This window comes from Tenrec ecaudatus, chromosome 2, assembly GCF_050624435.1.
Source record: "Tenrec ecaudatus isolate mTenEca1 chromosome 2, mTenEca1.hap1, whole genome shotgun sequence".
Taxonomy (NCBI): Eukaryota; Metazoa; Chordata; class Mammalia; order Afrosoricida; family Tenrecidae; genus Tenrec; species Tenrec ecaudatus.
Window position 1 is genome coordinate 173,611,190 of NC_134531.1, and position 17,853 is coordinate 173,629,042.

The 17,853-nt window shown below is 39.5% G+C and overlaps 1 non-coding gene across 1 annotated transcript; it reads left to right on the top strand.

The window, feature by feature from the left end:
- The first annotated feature begins 5,594 nt into the window (after positions 1-5,594).
- Positions 5,595-5,794, top strand: LOC142442061 (small nucleolar RNA SNORA74). Its single transcript, XR_012783316.1, has one exon. It is a non-coding gene; the product is annotated as a small nucleolar RNA SNORA74 (small nucleolar RNA).
- The last annotated feature ends 12,059 nt before the right edge of the window (positions 5,795-17,853 follow it).

The window sequence follows — 17,853 nt, forward strand, 5'->3', positions numbered from 1 at the left end:
ACATCAAAACAACAGTTTTAGAATTCTTGAGGGGCTGAAAGCATGTTTCTTAAAGTGTTCTTTGAGTTTGGCAATGAAAGTTAAAAGTCTGGAGGGGAAATACTAGCCCCATTGGATGGATGGGATGAGGTTTCCTATTAAAAATGTACTGCAGCCCTTGGATTCCTTGAAGAATAAGCAGTTGAACTATTGCACTGGGGAAAAAAATCCTCAGTACACTATCTTGGTCTTGTTTCTAACCAATGACACTTTCAAATTTTCTTAAAATTTCTCCAAATAAGCCCCCATAATATCTGGTTTTCTCGGAAATAAATCAATATTATTGTTGTTAGTTTCTATCTAGTCCAATAGTTCTCACCCTGTGGGTAATGACCTCTTTTGGGGTCAAACGACCCTTTCACAGTGGTCGCCTGATTCATAACAGTAGCAAAATTACAGTTATGAAGAATCAATAAGAATAATGTTATGGTTGGGGGTCACCACAACAGCAGGGACTGTATTAAAGGGTCTTGGCATTAGGAAGGTTGAGAATCACTGATATAGTCAATCCCAAGACATATTGAGACACTATATAAATGTAAGGAAGGAGTCCAGCTTTCAGTGATTATTGATTATGTTTCCTGCACTAGGTTGCACACCGTATATTTATTTCACTTAATTACCAGACCAATCAAGTTACATAGGTTTTGATATCTGTGAACTTAAGTCATTGGACATGCTAGTACTTCTCCTGAGTTGGCATTTGCTTATGTTCTCTCTGTCACTAAATTTATATCATAGATCATTTCTTTTTTTCTGAACATTTGAAATATTTTATTTTATACTACACTGAACTTCTTGAAAAGAAACCTATCAATGTATAGATTTATTTTTTTAATCATTTTATTGGGGCGCATACAACTCTTATCACAATACATACATACATCAATTGAGTAAAGCATCCTTATACATTCATTGCGCTCATCATTCTCAAAATTCGCCTTTCGCTTGGGTTCCCAAAATCAGCTCATTTTCATTTTTTCCCTTCTCCTCCCTCCCCGTTCCCCCTGCCCTCATGAACCCTTAATAATTTATAAATTATTATTTTATCTTATCTTACACTGCCTGGCGTCTCCCTTCACCCACTTTCCTGTTTCCCATGCCCCAGAGAGGAGGTTATATGTAGATCCCTGAGATCAGTTCCCCCCCTTCCCTCCAGGTATCGCCACTCTCACCCTTTGTCCTGACGGGCTCATCTGTCCTAGATTCCCTGTGTTCCAGATCCCAACTGTACTGATGTGCATCCTCTGGTCTAGCCAGGTTTGCAAGGTTTGGGATCATGATAATTAGGGGTAGGAAGCGTTTAAGAACTAGAGGAAGGTTGTGAGTTTCATTATTGCTACACTGAAACCTGACCCCTCTGTAAGGATGTCCAGTTATCTACAGATGAGCATTGGTTCTCAATCACACACTCCCCTCATTCACGATAATATGATTTTCGCCCCCCGCCTTTGTTGCTTGAAACCTGGTTCCCTCGGACCTTCATGACCACGCAGGTTGGCGTGCTGCTTCCATGTGGACTTTGTTGCTTCTGGGCTAGATGGCCACTTGTTTACTTTCAAGCCATTAAGTCCCCAGACGCTATCTCTCTCAATAGCTGAGCACCATCAGCCTTCTTCACCACACTTATGCACACATTCGTCTTCAGCGTTTATGTGGGGAAGGCGATCACACAATGATGGTTTTTGTTCTTTGGTGACTGTTGCCGGATCCTTTCAACACCTCGTGTTCACTTAAGCTTGTGTGCTTCTTCTTTGTTGGCTTTGTTGCTTCCGAGCTAGATGGCTACTTGTTTGCCTTCAAGCCTTTAAGACCCCAGACGCTGTATTTCCTGAGAAAGACCTTTCTTGATCTTAAGCCTTGCACGCAGTTTCCAGTTTACTGTTTTAATATGAGCTAAAATCAACATCAATGGAAACTTAATAGATGGATGGATATTGTCTTCTTGTTATATGTTTAATCCTGGTGTCTACAACTGTGCCTGGCAGATAGGTGAATGAATGTAATAAAATAGAATGAATGCAGTTCAAGGTTCAGAGATGGGTTAAGGAGCTTGTCCAAGAACTCACAAGTGACATTAAAATACAGATTTGAGTCCAAGTCTGTAAGCATGCCTTTGTGCCAACCGTTTTCACCTTGTTCCCAATGGTTCATCTTATGGTGTCTATGGAGAGCAACACACAAAGTGATATTAGGTTGAACCACATAAAATTACCTTTCTGAGTTAAGTGACATTAAATCTCCAACATGAAGTACACAAAAGTGCTACCTGTGTAACGGAAAATATTTTGAAGAGCAGAATAACAAGTTCGAGTTCAGGGAAAAGCATTGGTTATTTTAGAAATTAATAGAGAGCCAAAATATTTGGAAATAGATGAGTGACAGTGTTTGAATGGAGTTTGGAGAAATAGTTGTGGTAGTCTGGGTTTTGTAGAGAAGCAAAACCAGTGACACATATGTATGTATATGAGATAAATTTATATCAAGAAAGAAATATATCCACACTCAATAAAGCTGTCCACACAGTCACAGAGTGGCAGGCCCAGTCCAGTTCAAGTGGGTGCGTCACATGCACCTGTTAGGGCTGAGGAACAGGGAGCCAACAAACGAGTCAGGAAGCAGGGGAATAAAGCTCCTGAATGGCTAATGTGTGCAGAGATGAGTGGATCCAAGGCCAGCAACAAGACAGCCAGATGAATGTTCCTGGGGCTGGCAGGCCAAATGGTGGCCCACAAACTTAAGTCCCAAGGAATCAGATGCAGGATCCAGGACAACAGGCGTAAGAGGAGGAGGAGCCAGTTCATCTACTGATACATATTAAATATACTACACCTTCAAGGAGACATACTCAGGTTGTGGCTTACTGAGTATGTAAGAAGGACTTACTGCCAATCTACTGAAAATTCTGACGCAGCTAATTTGACACAAAAATTAGCTATCACAATAGGTAACATCTGGATTCTACAGGATCCTGTAAGAGTGTAAGCCATAAAATGGAGTTTATGTTTTTTCCTCAGTGCAGTAGCAATCAACCGAAATTTTAAAATAGAGTTGCAGCATGATCTTCAGTTTTTGAAAAGTCACCATGGCTCCTGTGTGAATATGGACAAAGAATGGAGGAAATGAAAATACAAATGTACATGTTCACACACCTTCACAGTCCACATACCATTTTTGTGACGTGTATGAAATGTATAAAGAGATATTTTACACTGCATGGCAGCAGTGAAGTTTATAACATGAGCAAACGGATATGTTTCACCAAATTTCTCCAATGACCTGCCCTTTACTGTCGCATGGTTGACCTCAGAAAGAATGCAATCATGCCCTAATCTAAAACATGGGCTCACTACCATTGTGTTCACTCTGAGTCACGGCAACACTGCGCGACAGTCTCAATGCTCCTTTAAAGTTTCAGAGATGGTAAATCTCACAGAAATGAAAGCCTCCATTTTTTTCCCATTAGAATCGCCAGTGTTGTAGTTAGCAGTCTAGTGCTTAATCTCCTGAGGCCCTGGGGCTCTTTATTGTAGACGTGACCAAATTAATACTAATGATCCCTAAATTAGGCACAATTTCATAGGTAAAATACTCTGTGTATTATAATAGCTTTTACATTTGCCATTTCTCACTGAATTTTAGAGATCTTTAGGTGGCACAGAGCATTTGTGCTTGCCCACCAACCTAAATGTTGGCATTCCCAACCAAAATAGTGGTACCACCAGTGGGGTGGTGGGGGTGGGTGGGAAGGCTAACAATCTGCTTTTGTAAAGATTAAGCCAAGAACTCTTTGGGAAATAACTGTCCTTTGTAACACATGAAGTGATCATGATTCAGAATCAACTCGATAAAATCAAATTTCATTAAAAACTTATTTCTGTCTAATGCGATCACTAAAAATGGATTTCTCTTTGTTCCCCCTTCTGATTGTGTATTTCCTCTAATCTAGCACTGTACTTCAGCTTTCCAGTATTTTTATCTATTTATAGAGCAAAATTTAAGAATTCACAATTATTCATGATCTCAACCTGATGCTACTCTCAGATGTTACATCATTAAGAAATCCTCACTCAACTATCCACTCAATTTCATAGTCACACACGTGTGTGTGCTCACATATTATACTGAGGCTGTATTAAGTACATCCATCGCATTTTTATCACTTTTATTATTTATTAATTATTTTATTGGGAGCTTTTACAGATACTATAACAATCCATAATTAGATCAAGAATAATTGTACAGTTGCTGCCACAAGCAATTTTAAACATTTTTATTCTTGAACTCTGTGATATCAGCTCCCCTTTATCTCTTCCCTCTCCCCCCCACCCAAGACATTTTGCACCTTTCATGTTTTCACTCTTTGGAAACTTGTTTTTGAACTACCAAAATTCTATGTTATCTTTCTTTTTTTCCCCTATGTTATCTTAAACCTTACTTTTTATCACCATCTCAGAAAATCATGCCCCAGTACTTCCATAATCAGAGTCATAATTTTTCTCTCTTATTCATGAATATATTAACAGATTTGCCTTATAATTCATTATGTGTCATAATGAGTTTAATTTTCAGTGGTTTTTTATTATTGTTTTTGTAAATGATTTTTTAAGATCATTTTATTGGGGGCCTTATATTTCTTATAACAATCCACACATCAATTGTATGAAGCATATTTGTACAAATGTTGCTATCATTATTTTCTAAACATTTACTTTCTATTTGAGCCCTTGGTATCCGCTCCTCTTTTTCCCCCATCCCCCTTCCACCCATGTGACCCCTTGATAAAGTATAAATTATTGTTATTTTCATATCTTACACCGACCCCTGTCTCCCTTCACCCACATTTCTGTTGCTCACCCTCTGGTGGCTGGAGGGTTTATGCAACCATCATTGTGATCTTCTCTCCCTTCCTCCCCTCCTTCCCCACCCTCTCCTTACCCTCCTGGTACAGCTACTCCTATTTCTGTTCCTGTGGTGTTTATCTGACCTGGATTCCCCATGTTGTACCAGTGCACATGCTCTGGTCTAGTCAGAACTGAAAGGCAGGCCTGAGGTTATGACAGTGAGGAGGCGGGGGCATGAAAAAGCCTCAAAGTACTGGAGGAATATTGAGTGTTTCATCGGTGCTATACTGCAACCTGGTTGACTCATCCCTTCTGTGGCAGTCACCTAACCTGGTGTCAATTTAAGGATTAAGAGTGTAGGGGTGAAGTCTCGGCTGTCATTCTGGAGATAGCCAATGAGACTTCTGTGGGCATGGCCTTCTCCTGAGATTTCTGGAAAATCTGGTACTTCCTCCTGCAGAGGCGGAAGACACCTCTCTCTCAGCTGCTCCCTGGGAGACATTGCAGAAGACAAATCACATGGATGCAAACAGACCTCAGAAGCCAGAGAAGCCACCGAGAGAGCCCTGCCAGCACTGAGATGTTTCCAGTGACACTGGATCCAAAGACTTTCTACCCACTGCCTGTGATCTTCTGCATTCGGTGTCATTGCATGTGTTTCATGAGTCTGACGTAGACTTTATAGATTGATATCAGAAATATGAGCTAATCCCCATCGGTTGTCAGCTGTCCAGGCTAACACAATGCCTGGGACAGTGTTACACTGTTGGAAGAGTAAGCGCTGCCCATTGTGGTCTGGCTCCACGCACTGTTTTATTGTTATGGTCGCATAACCTCTGGGCAGCATTTTGCACCTTTGAGAGTGGAGTGACTCCTCCTGTGGAGTTGGTCCTAGTCTGGATGTAAACATTACAAAAAAAATATGGGCTAATATCAGACTTATGGACTTGATCTGGACTGGGATGTTTTTCCAGTGTTCACTTACCTTTGTATATAAATCTCTTTCTTATACACATATGTGTGTCCATGGATTTGTTTCTCTAGTCTACCCAGACTAACACACCTTCCGTGTGATCGTTCTGTGAAAGGATGCCCTATTGTCCAGAGATAGGTTTGGGGTGTCTGCTCTAACCCATCTCATTCTCAACAATATGTTTTTGTTTTGGGTTTTCTGATGCCTGTTACCTGATCCTATTAAGACCTCATGATCACACAGCTTGGTGTTCTCTTCCATGTGGGCTTGTTGCTTTACTGCTAGATGGCCACTTGTTTAACTTCAAGCCTTTAAGACCCCAGGCTTTTGGTAGGTGGACACCACCCCCTTTCTTCACCACATTTTGTCTTCAGCAATCCTGTCCAGAGGGTGACAATCACAGAATGCCAGGTTGTTTGAACAAATTATTCTTTCATTGAGGGAGGGCTTGAGCAGAGGCCCAAAGTCCTACCTCTTACTCAATGCATTGCCATATAAATATATGTACTTAGGCCAATACTTCTATTTTTATGAATTAATATATTTACATAAATGCACTCATACGTGTATACCTCTATCCTTAGCTTTGCTTCCTACATCTTTCCTGTTTTCTTTTACCTTCCTCCTGCCCCACCATCACGCTCACCCTTCTTCTGTTTAGTAACTCCTCTCAGCTAGATTGCTGTTGCTCCAGTACCCCCAGGATTTCTGTGTCCTCCTCGTTGTTGCTTTAATTCCATAGTTGTTCCTCTATTTAGGCCATTGTGTGCTTATCGTTCCTGTCCCGCCTACCTCCTCCTCCCAGTAAGCCCAATCTTCTGTCCTGTAACTTTCTCCTCAGGTTTGCTTCCCATGCTTATCTTATACAAGTCAGGCAAAACAACAACAAGGGATACAAACCAAAAGATTGAATAAAAAGAGTAAAAACAAAATGAGAAAACATGCTTAATTACAGTTCTGCTCACTAACCTTTATGACTATATCAGCACCCTTCCTGGGGGTTCCAGCAACTGCCTCTTCTAGCCTGAGATCTATTTTTTTATTGTAAAGGATTAATAAAGACTTTTGCTTTTCTTATTAGTACTTTGTCAATTCATAGTTATAAAAATATTGCGACAACCAAACAGCATTATAAAAATCTTTAGAAGGATTACAATCATTCTCAGAGATTTTCATATTCTCTCTTCTTCTCAAGTTTTAGAATCCTATGTTAAGGTCAGATATAACCCATGGTAAAGGAAGAATTAGAATCAGAAAAGAAGTTTGTTTTTTGTTAAAGAAAAAAGAAAAAAAGAAAGAAAATTTTGGAAGTAATGTGTCAATGCACTGTGAAAATCACCTTATTTATTATTTCATTTTAAGCACTTTGGAAATAATAATTCCTCTGACGGCATACACAACAATTTATACTTTTTAAAAATTTTTCCTTGTACCCAGAATCCTGCTGATGTTAGAAATTCGAGCCACTGGGAGTTGGAAGGAAAAGAATAAGGTATTTAGCATTTCAGAAGCACGCCACAGACCGCCTTCCGCGCTGATGAAACAGGAGCATGGTTTTGAAGAAAATACTTTGGGGGGAAAAGCAAAACTGTATTTATTTTCCTGGTATTAATAACAGAATAAGACATATCTCTTAGACTTTAGTTCCCAGGAATTAATGAATAGAGCATATTTTCCATAAACATATATATTATTCTACTAAGCATTGTTTTTTTCTTTAGATTGCTTCATATAAATCCAGGAGCTCACTGGAATGTTTATAATCATATAAATGAAGACAGTGTTCAAATGAATTAATACTTCAGAGAAATGGCCACAAAATTTAACATGCATATAAGAATTCCACTACAGTCTAAATTTCAGTGGGCCAGATCAGGTTCAATTACCTTTAACTTCTACATCTAATACTGTGCATGTGTGCGCAGGAAGGGCAGGCTTGGGGGAGAGGGTGCAATTGCAGATTCTAGTGGGTAAGTGGAGTTCCCGGGTGGGCCAAATGGTTAGTGCAGTCAGCTGAAAACCTGGATTGACTAATCAACTCCAATCAGAGATGACACAGGAGAAATAAAACAAACAAAAAATACTTATGAATCTATTTTTAAAAACATCGAACATTGAAAACCCTGTGGAGCACAGTTCTACTCTGACATACATGAATTTGCCATGAGTCAGAATGCAATCAAGAGCAATTGGCTTATTGAATGATATAATACATACTTAACTTACATTTTAATTACAGTGATTATATGACTTTAAATGGTCCTATTGGCTCTAAACTTGACACATGTATATATTTAAAACCTTACTCATATCCTTCAATTGCTACAGTTTGTTCCTTTGCCCAGCCCGTCTATTTCCCCTATATATGTGGCCATTTCTAAACTTCCAAAAATAAATGACATAGACACGATGTCCTAATACAGTGGGGTCTGCATACCATTATTTGGGGGGAGGGGCGGCAATTGTCCCAATTATACTTTTCTTTAACTTGTTCTTGTTTGTATTGATGAAAATATGTTGTATTTACTTCCGAATCCTCTTCGGGTTTGTTTATCCCCAAACAGTCCTTTGCGATTCTGTCCTTTCCTCAATGGAACAGGCTGTATAGTCTACAGGATTTACTCAATCTAGGTCCACTCAGTGTTTCTTGGTTTACCTCTGAGCTGTGTTTTCAGTAGGATTATTCAGAAACGAGGTTGTGCACGTGCCACCGTGGGGCACAGGCGACAAGCAACACGACAGTAGGCTTTTTGCTTAGTTAGCAGTATGATAAAACAGACTGAGGACTTGTCCCCACATATTTAGGTTTGAAAGAGCATAGAAGAAAAAATATATGCTGCAAATGTTAATAATATGCATGCTTCTTTTAGAGAATATTAACATAATATTTTAATTATTTTATTCACTAATACATGACCATATGAACTATATGGAGAACATTATGCTTACGCTACTAGGGAAGGTTTCCTATACGAATTTAATAAGAAAGAAAATAGGGTCAAAGGAACCACTGTTTCTCGAGGTTCCAGAAGTATGATTTCACGACCTCACGCCGCACTGCATGACTCAACAGGATCACTAAGCATACCTCAAGAGCGATGTTGTACTTCTCTTTCAAAATATGGAGCAGTGTTATCCTTTGTAGATGGGGTGTTTTAAACTACAGATTAATGACGATCTAGTTAAGGCTACCACTTATCAGTTTGTTGTACTGTGGCAGCCTCTGTTGCTGTGTTGTGGGAAGCTAGGTGACTGGAAATTTCAAATAACAGAAGAGCCACCGGAAGTGCAAAGGTCAGTGGGGCTTCCAGATGAAGAACAGAATGTGAAGAAGAAATGGGCTGTCCACTTCTGAGGAATTAGTCACTGCAAGCCTATGAATAGCAATGACACAGTTTCCCATTCTGAAAAGCTTATGAATATCAGCCGAGCATTGTCAGAAATCGCCTCAAGATAAGCCCCAAATGGCAAGCCACTGAAAATACACTGCAGACGAAGGTGACCCAACAGAATGTGAAATGATCGGACAATATCACAAGATCACATGCAAGTACAATTTTGCTGAAGGCAATTCAATCGCTGCAGGAGTACATTGGCGGGGAGACTGTGGGCAGTCTAACAAACCAGGGGACCTCTTGAAAAGACTGAGAATCCGACAACACCACATTGTCCTCCTGTGGAACCTGCACATAAACCCAGACGCAGTTATGGGAACAGAAAGTGAATCACTGCATGCTGTAAAAATCAAGGAAGTTGTGCATCGGGGTTCAGTCAGTTCACTCAGTGGTGGGATTCCGCCAGGTCAAAGCGGGGCAGCAGAAGTCATGTCTATTTCGCTTTGTTGAGTTCAGTTAACGAGTCGTTAAAATGGGACTTGTGATCAGGATTCTCTAGAAGGTGGGATGCTGGGCCAATTTGGAAATCACAAATTTACATTCCTTACTCTTCATTCACATTTATCGACTTAAGCTCCTGAACTATAGGAACGCCACGACTTGTATATTCTATACATTTTAAATGACTGTGTTGCAGCACAGAGGTTACAAAAATGGCCTTTCTTTTCAAGAGAGAATCATGAAATATTAACCCTTGAAGAGTCTTTACATTTTGGAGAAAAAACATGAATATAGAACTATGTCGATCATAGAACTTCATCTGAGAATTTCCACAATTATCCAATTCATCTGACTTTAATTAGGATATGTTTCTCCTTTTTTACCTTGAAAGTAAGAAAATAAATGATCACCAGCATTACTATCCCTTTAAGGAACCTTTCTCAAGCATTTATTGTATAGCACTTATTCTCATTTATATCTTGAAAACATATGGATAAGACTGCTCTTAAAATCAAGTCTTCTTATATACCCTCATGAGCTTATCATTATCATCTTCATTAAGAAGTTTTTGCTTGAATTATCAGAGATCCAATTAGCATGATTCTGAGAGCAATTTATATGTGAATGATTCCTGAAATGCGTTTTATGAAAGGAACGTAAAAATATTCATTTGATCAATTCCATCACTAAAGGTGAAACTCTTAGAGAGTGAATACTTTCCCTCCACCACATTGGCTGTCTCCCCACTCCTGCCCTTAAGTTGAACTTTTAATATCTAAGGGCTCTCAAGTATTTATTCTGCCATGTCATAATGGGACCTTATGAAATTGGGTTACTAAGTATTTCTAGAAACCTAAGGAATACTCTCATCTTTTAGTGGTAGAATCCCAAATGGTTCTATCACAGGAATTTATAGTCATATTGTTATTTCAAATATTTTTCTTATATTTTCTTTCTTTAGTAGAAGTAACCCCAACCAAGTGCTTTTAATAGTTAAAAAAATCTGATATCATATTTTTATTTTAATTCAATAACATCACAGTTTGTTTCTAACTAGATTTTTCATTCTTTGATCTCTAACACTGGTTCAGATACTGTTTCTTTATCTATTTTTTCATAGACCTTTTTTTCCAGGATGATACTTGCTACGCCAAATCATTAAATAACTGTCCTAGATCCTCTCTAGTTACTTTGTGAAAGTGGCAAAGCTTAGAATCTTAGTGGCAAGATTCTAGGAAGCAGGATTTTTAGTGGCAAGAATCTTAGGCTCAGGGCTTTCTCCCTACAATAAACTGGTTAGAAATGCATCATCAGCTACTAATAGCAATAGTTTAAAAGAGCTCTTGGAAGCTCTGATAAGCCTATATTGCTGTGTGTGATTGGACAAATTACTTAACTACTCTGAGATTTTTGTTTAGCCTTCTGTGATGTAAATAACTATTGTCTAAGACTTGTCAGTCCATTAACTACTCCATGGCTAGATCTGTAAGAGTGCTAATTTTTATTTTAGGAGATTGTAATGGGGGGATTTCTAAAACATATGGGATGTATATAATTGTTTTTAAAAGTTTGTTTTTTAAATGTTTTAAAGGTTCAGTTCCAGGATATTATACCAGTGGTTGCTCTATCTGTGGAAACTAAAATTTGTGCTTATTGGTTCTTTAACTTTCTAAATTCAAAACTATTTCCAGTTGTATTCTTGAAACACTTCTCATATAAATAACAAGTCAAATTCAATTGGAGTAAAAGAGGAAAGGTTGACGGTGTGCAGTAATGAGAGATTTGCAAAATAATGTTTAATTCAAAATAATTTAGGCAGGAAACTTACAATGTTAACTGGGGAATCAGATTAATTTAACTAACTACCTATATATTTCAACTCTTTAAAGAAATAAGTGGTTCTTAAGAAAGTGGGTGAACAATTAAATGTGGTGAAGAAAGCTGATGGTGCCCGGCTATCAAAAGAGATAGCGTCTGGGGTCTTAAAGGTTTGAAGGTAAACAAGTGGCCATCTGGCTCAGAAGCAACAAAGCCCACATGGAAGAAGCACACCAGCCTGTGTGACCACAAGGTGCTTAAGGGATCAGTTATCAGGCATCAAAGAACAAAAAAAAATCATATCACTGTGTGCTCACCTCCCTGATACAACCACTGAAGACAAATGGGTGCATAAGCAAAAGTGTCAAAGAAATCTAATGGTGCCTGGCTATCAAAAGATATAGGGTCTGGGGTCTTAAAGGCTTGAAGGTAAACAAGCGGCCATCTAGCTCAGAAGCAACAAAGCCCACATGGAAGAAGCACACTAGCCTGTGTGATCATAAGGTGTTGAAGGGATCAGGTATCAGGCATCATGAGAACAAAATATCTTACCATAATGAATGAGCGGGGGAGTATGGAGTGGAGACCTGAAGCCCATTTCTAGGCCACTGGACATCCCCTTACAGAAGGGTCTTGGAGAGGAGATGAGACAGTCAGTGTGAGATGTAGCAACGATGAAAAATACGACTTTCCTCTAGTTCCTAGATGCTTCCTCTCCCCTCCTCCCACTGTCATGATCCGAATCCTACCTTGCAAGTCTGACTAGACCAGAGGATGTACACTGGTACAGATGGGAACTGGAAACACAGCAAATCCAGGGCAGATGATCCGCTCAGGACCAGTGGTGTGAGTGGCCATACTGGGAGGACATAGGGAGGCTGGGTTGGAAAGGGGGAACTGATTTCAAGAATCTACATGTCACCTCCTCCCCGAGGGACATACAACAGAAAAAATGGGTGAAGGTAGACATGGGACAGAGCAAGATATGACAAAATAATGATTTATAAATTATCAAGGGTTAATGATGGAGGGGGTGGGGGAGGGAGGGGAAAAATGAGGACCTGATGCCAGGGGCTTGGATGGAGAGCAAATGTTTTGAGAATGACAAGGGCAATGAGTGTTCAAATGTGCTTTACACAATTGTGTATGTATGGATTTTGATAGAAGTTGTATGAGCCCCTAATAAAATTATTTTTTAAAGGGGGGAAAAAAGAAAGTGAAGAAAATTGAATTGTAAAATTGTAATTCAATAATTAATTCTTTAAAAATGGCTTTCCATTGGTAAAAACCCTAGTATTCTTTTTATATTTGTTTATTATTGGCTAGGTTCCTGGGAATGGTATTGCCTCATAAATAAACACTAGTGCTGCATAATAGGTGCTACTGCTGTGGTAGTTTGGACTCCTTTAATATCTATTCTGGAGCATGGAAGTCACTTCAAAGCTAGCTAGTTGTGTCCAGTTTACATCCATCTCGCCCAATTTCTACCGCCTTCCTTATCCTGTATGGTCTTCCAGAGGGATATTAGAGAGGTCACTCAACAATGTAAATTTAATCTAGTTTTTCTTTGCTTGAAATATTTACTGGAGAACAATACACAAATTCCTTAGATTGTCATGACAGAAAATACAAAATATCATCACTATCTGTCCTTGCAAATGTATACCAAAAATGTGCATCCACCCAGAAGATCTCAAGTCTTTAGGATACATCATGTTTCTATATATTTTCATTGACTACAATTTTAGCCTTATCTGTATCTCATCATTTATCATATATTCCTCCTGTGTTCTATGACTATTTGTTACTTGTTTGGAAGCCCCTAAATTGATCCATTAGAAGTGAATTGAGCTTTCCTTGTTATATGAGAGTCAATCACTTCAATTACACACCCATTTTATTCTACTGTATCCTCAGCATCCAGCGCAGTGCCTTGCATTTCCTAATTTCATAGTTAACAGTTGCATTATTGGATTTCAGTTACAATTTCTTAGACCCTTACCAGCATATTAAAAATAAGTTTAAGTGGAACGTGTCTTTACATGATGGACAAAAGTCAATATGTCAGTAGATGTATGTTTCTATGTTGACATTTGTTGTAGTCATTGTTAAGTGCCATCAAGTCAGTTCCAATCCACAGCACCCGGTGCACAACAAAAGTAAACACTGCATGACCCTGTACCAAGCTCACAATTGTTCCTGTGCCTAGCTGATTGTTGCAGTTTGATAAAACATGTCAAATATTACTCCATCAAACCCTGGAGCCCTGTTTTGGCTAATGTTTTAAGAGTAGCTTTAACGTCTTCCTTCAGCACCATGGGTTGTTGCCCACATGCTAACTCCTGAAATAATGGAATAGCATTAGTGACAATTTTTTTAATATTCTCACGCTTCTCAAGTGCTTTTGGAATATCCCAAATTAAATTATTAATATGATGAAATTTCTATGACAATTAACCAATACTATAATTTAGCGAAGTGTCAGTAGTATTTCTGAAAGTTTTGTTAAATATAATCATCAGAATTTTAAAACATGTATACACACATGTATACACCTTATATGGGGTATTGATTAAATGTATTTGAAAAATTATCATGGTCTTAAAGTTTCACAGATTTATTTATGAAAGTACTTTTCAGGATCTTATCTGAGCAAATGTGTCCTGTAAAACTTTAGCAGGATGCATCTGAAGTTGTGTTAAATTTCTAAGGATAAGAGATGCCTGGGCCTTGCACTGGGATTATGCATTTATTGACTTTTTCCCTACGTCCTTTGTGATTTTTAAGTGTACTTCAGTGGACTCACTCTGACCGGGGCAACACCCAACCCAGAGATGCATATGACAGGCAACAGAAAGGAGGGGAAAAGTATTTTTTTTTAAATGATATGGGTAGTGGGGGAATAGGGCACAAACTTACCCACGGAGAAAGTATTTTTTTATGTCTCCACAGGAAAGGGAGACATGATCAGACTGCAAACTGGTATGCAAAGTGTTGAGTTCAATATACCAGCATGAAGCAGAGAACTAACTGAGAGGTCTGTGGGGGCGGCCCTAACCCCAGTTACCCTTGCCCCCAAGCATAAGGATGACACTCCTGTTTGTAGCAGACAAGGCACAGCGAGGACCATAGGTCCGATCCCACCACGAAACATGGTGTCCCTTCACTGTGTTTTTTATGTTTCTTGTTCCAATGTGAACCTTAGGAACATGTGGGATTAATAAGGTCACAGTTTGGAGGGCAAAGAGATAAATGGGTTGGTGAGTCCTGACTCTATCTCTCTGGTTCACTGGTGATTAGATCAACTTGCGACTGCCTTAACTAGTTCTCTGCCTCCACTTGTGAGCTACACTACCTGTGGGACACCCAACCGTGGATCGTGCTGCTAGAAATGAGGTTCCTTCAAGACCTGCTTCACCACACTGCTGGTGTATACATTGCTTGAGTTTGGGTCAGTCGAATCCTGGCATCTGTCAATACCACATTACTGGAGGAATTGCAGAGATTAGTGCCACCACCAAAGACTTGAAGGATGTAGACATGGTGATTTCTACCACATCCTCATTTAACTCACCTATATGGCCTGTAAAAAAAAAAAAAAGATGGATTCTAGAGAATCACAGTGGATTATTGTAAACTTAAACATGTGGTGACTCCAATTGCAGCTGCTGTTCCAGATGTGATTTCATTGTTTGAGAAAATTCATACTTCTCCTGGTACTTGGTATGCAGCTAATGATCTGGCTAATGCCTTTTCTCAATACCAGTCTCAAAGGACCACCAGAAGCAGTTTGCCTTCAGCTGGCAGGGGCAACAATACACTTTGACAACTCTCCCCCACGGGTACATCAACTCTTCCATCCTGTGACATAATTTAGTCCAAAGGGATCTTGATCACCTGTCTCTTCTACAAAATGCCACACTCATCCACTATATTGATGACATTATGCTGATTGGACCCATTAAGGAGGATGTATCAAAGACTCTAGCAACATTGGTCCAACATCTGTGTACAAGAGGCTGGGAAATTAACCCAATGAAGATTTAGGGACTCTCCACCTCAATAAATTTCTTTCTTTTTTTTTTTTTTTTAATAAATTTCTAAAGTTCCAGTGGTATGGGACATGTTGAGACATTCCTACGAAAGTGAAGAATACGCTATTGCATCTCACCCAAACTCCTCTCCCCCAACAACTAAACAGGAGGTACAATGCCTAGTGTGCCTCTTAGGATTTTGGAGGCAATATATCCCTCACTTGGGTGTTCTACCTTGACCTATGTATCACGTGGCATGAAAGGCCTCTAATTTTGAGTGGGGCCCAGAACAAGAAAAGGCTCTGCAACAGGTTCAGGCTGCCATGCAAGCTGCTTTGCCACTGGGACCATATAATCCAACTGACTTAATGGTGCTAGAGGTGTCAATTGTATATATAGATGTAGTGTAGTATGGAGACTTTGAAAGGTCCTAATTGGTGAATCACAGTATAGACCATTGGGATTTTGGAGTAAAGTCCTCCCACCCTCTGTAGACAACGACTCCTCTTTTAAAAAAAGCAGTTGGCCTGTTACTGGGCCTTAGTGGAGACTGATACACGTCACCATGGGCCACCAAGTCACCATGAGGCCTGAGCTGCCCATCATGAACTGGGTATTGTCTGACACACAGAGTCATAAAGTTGGACGTGCACAGCAACACTCCATTGTTAAATGGAAGTGTTATATATAAGACTGGACTAAAGCAGGACCTGAAGGAACAAGTAAGCTGCGTGAAGTGGCCCAAATGCTCATAGTCTCCACTCCTGTCACAGTACCTCCCTTCTCCCAGTGTGTACCTCTGGCCTCATGGGGAGTTCCTTATGGTCATTTAACTGAAGAAAAGAAAAGACATGCTTGGCTTACTGATGGCTCTGCACGATACGCAGGTGCCACTCGGAATCAGATAGCAGCAGCATTACATACCTTCTCTGGGATCTCTCTAAAGGACTGTGGTGAAGGGAATTCCTCCCAATGGGCAGAACTATGAGCCATACACCTGGCCATTCAGTTTGCATTGAGTTACAGGGTTCTACTATATTACCACAGTGTTATAACTTGGACTTACATAAAGTGTACTTTTCAAATCCCAGTGTATTTGGTGGTCTATTAACCCTAACCCTATCTTTTTAGGTAAGATCATTTTATGTCTTCCCTGACTTTTAACTTTGTGTATATATTGACTCATTTTCTCAAGAATGATAAACAAAATATCCCCCTGGACATATTTTTTCAAGACATCATCATTTTTTACTGAAGCTCCAAATTTTATAAGCAAAGATAAACATTCGAAGATATTAACACGATGGGCAGAAATTTATAAACTGGTCATGTAACAGTCCAACCAAATTCACTGCTGTTGAGTGGGTTGCGACTTACAGGTTCACTATGTATGAGTCAGTACTGATATAATCACAGTTGAGTTTGGTTTTGACTTTGGCTGGAATTAAGCAGGTATCAGCTTTATTCTTCTGATAGATCATCAATTTAAGCACTTCTGCCCTTCTTATTGCATCTAATCTTGTGGGTGGGGGTTGAAGTAGGGGGTGGGGATGCTTCATTTAAGTCACTGTATGGAGTCAGTCTTTTCTAACAATACATTTCAGGGATGGAAATTTTGTCATGGAACACAAGATATACTTATGGCAAGAACAAATTCAGGTTGGGTCAAGAGGAAGGTCAACTGACCAACTCTCGTGTTTGATCCAGCATAATCAAATTTACAATGATCTCTTTCTGATAGTAAAGCTGTCAGAGACCCTTGCCTGTGGCTGCAGGGTATCTGCCAGAGGCTTGATCTGACGACATGCTCTGCAGATGGGTTTGAGGCTCGCACGGTCCACAGTAGCCTTCTACAAAGTGGGTGTTCACAATTTAAGCTCTGATATTTTATCGTCATCATATTTGGATTTAATTGTTGTCATATTTGGGTTACACAAGCTCTTGTGCTTCTTCCATGTGTATTTAGTTGCCTCATCACTTAGATGGCTGCTTGTTTGCAGACAAGTCTTCAAGGCTCCAGACGTTATTCCGATTGATAGTCCAGCACCATCTGCTTTCACACCACGCTTTACTGTAGTACCTTTATCTTCAGAGATCATTTCATGAAGGTAAATACCGAGTAGGGCCATGTTATCAGAACTAACTGTTCTTGGATTGGGCCTAGAGTTAAGTGGATGCCCAGTGTCTATCTGCTTGTCGACGGACTAGGTCAGACTCAGGTTTACTTCTGTGGTGTTTTTTTTTAAACAATTTATTAGGGGTTCATACAACCCTTATCACAGTCCATACATATACATACATCAATTGTA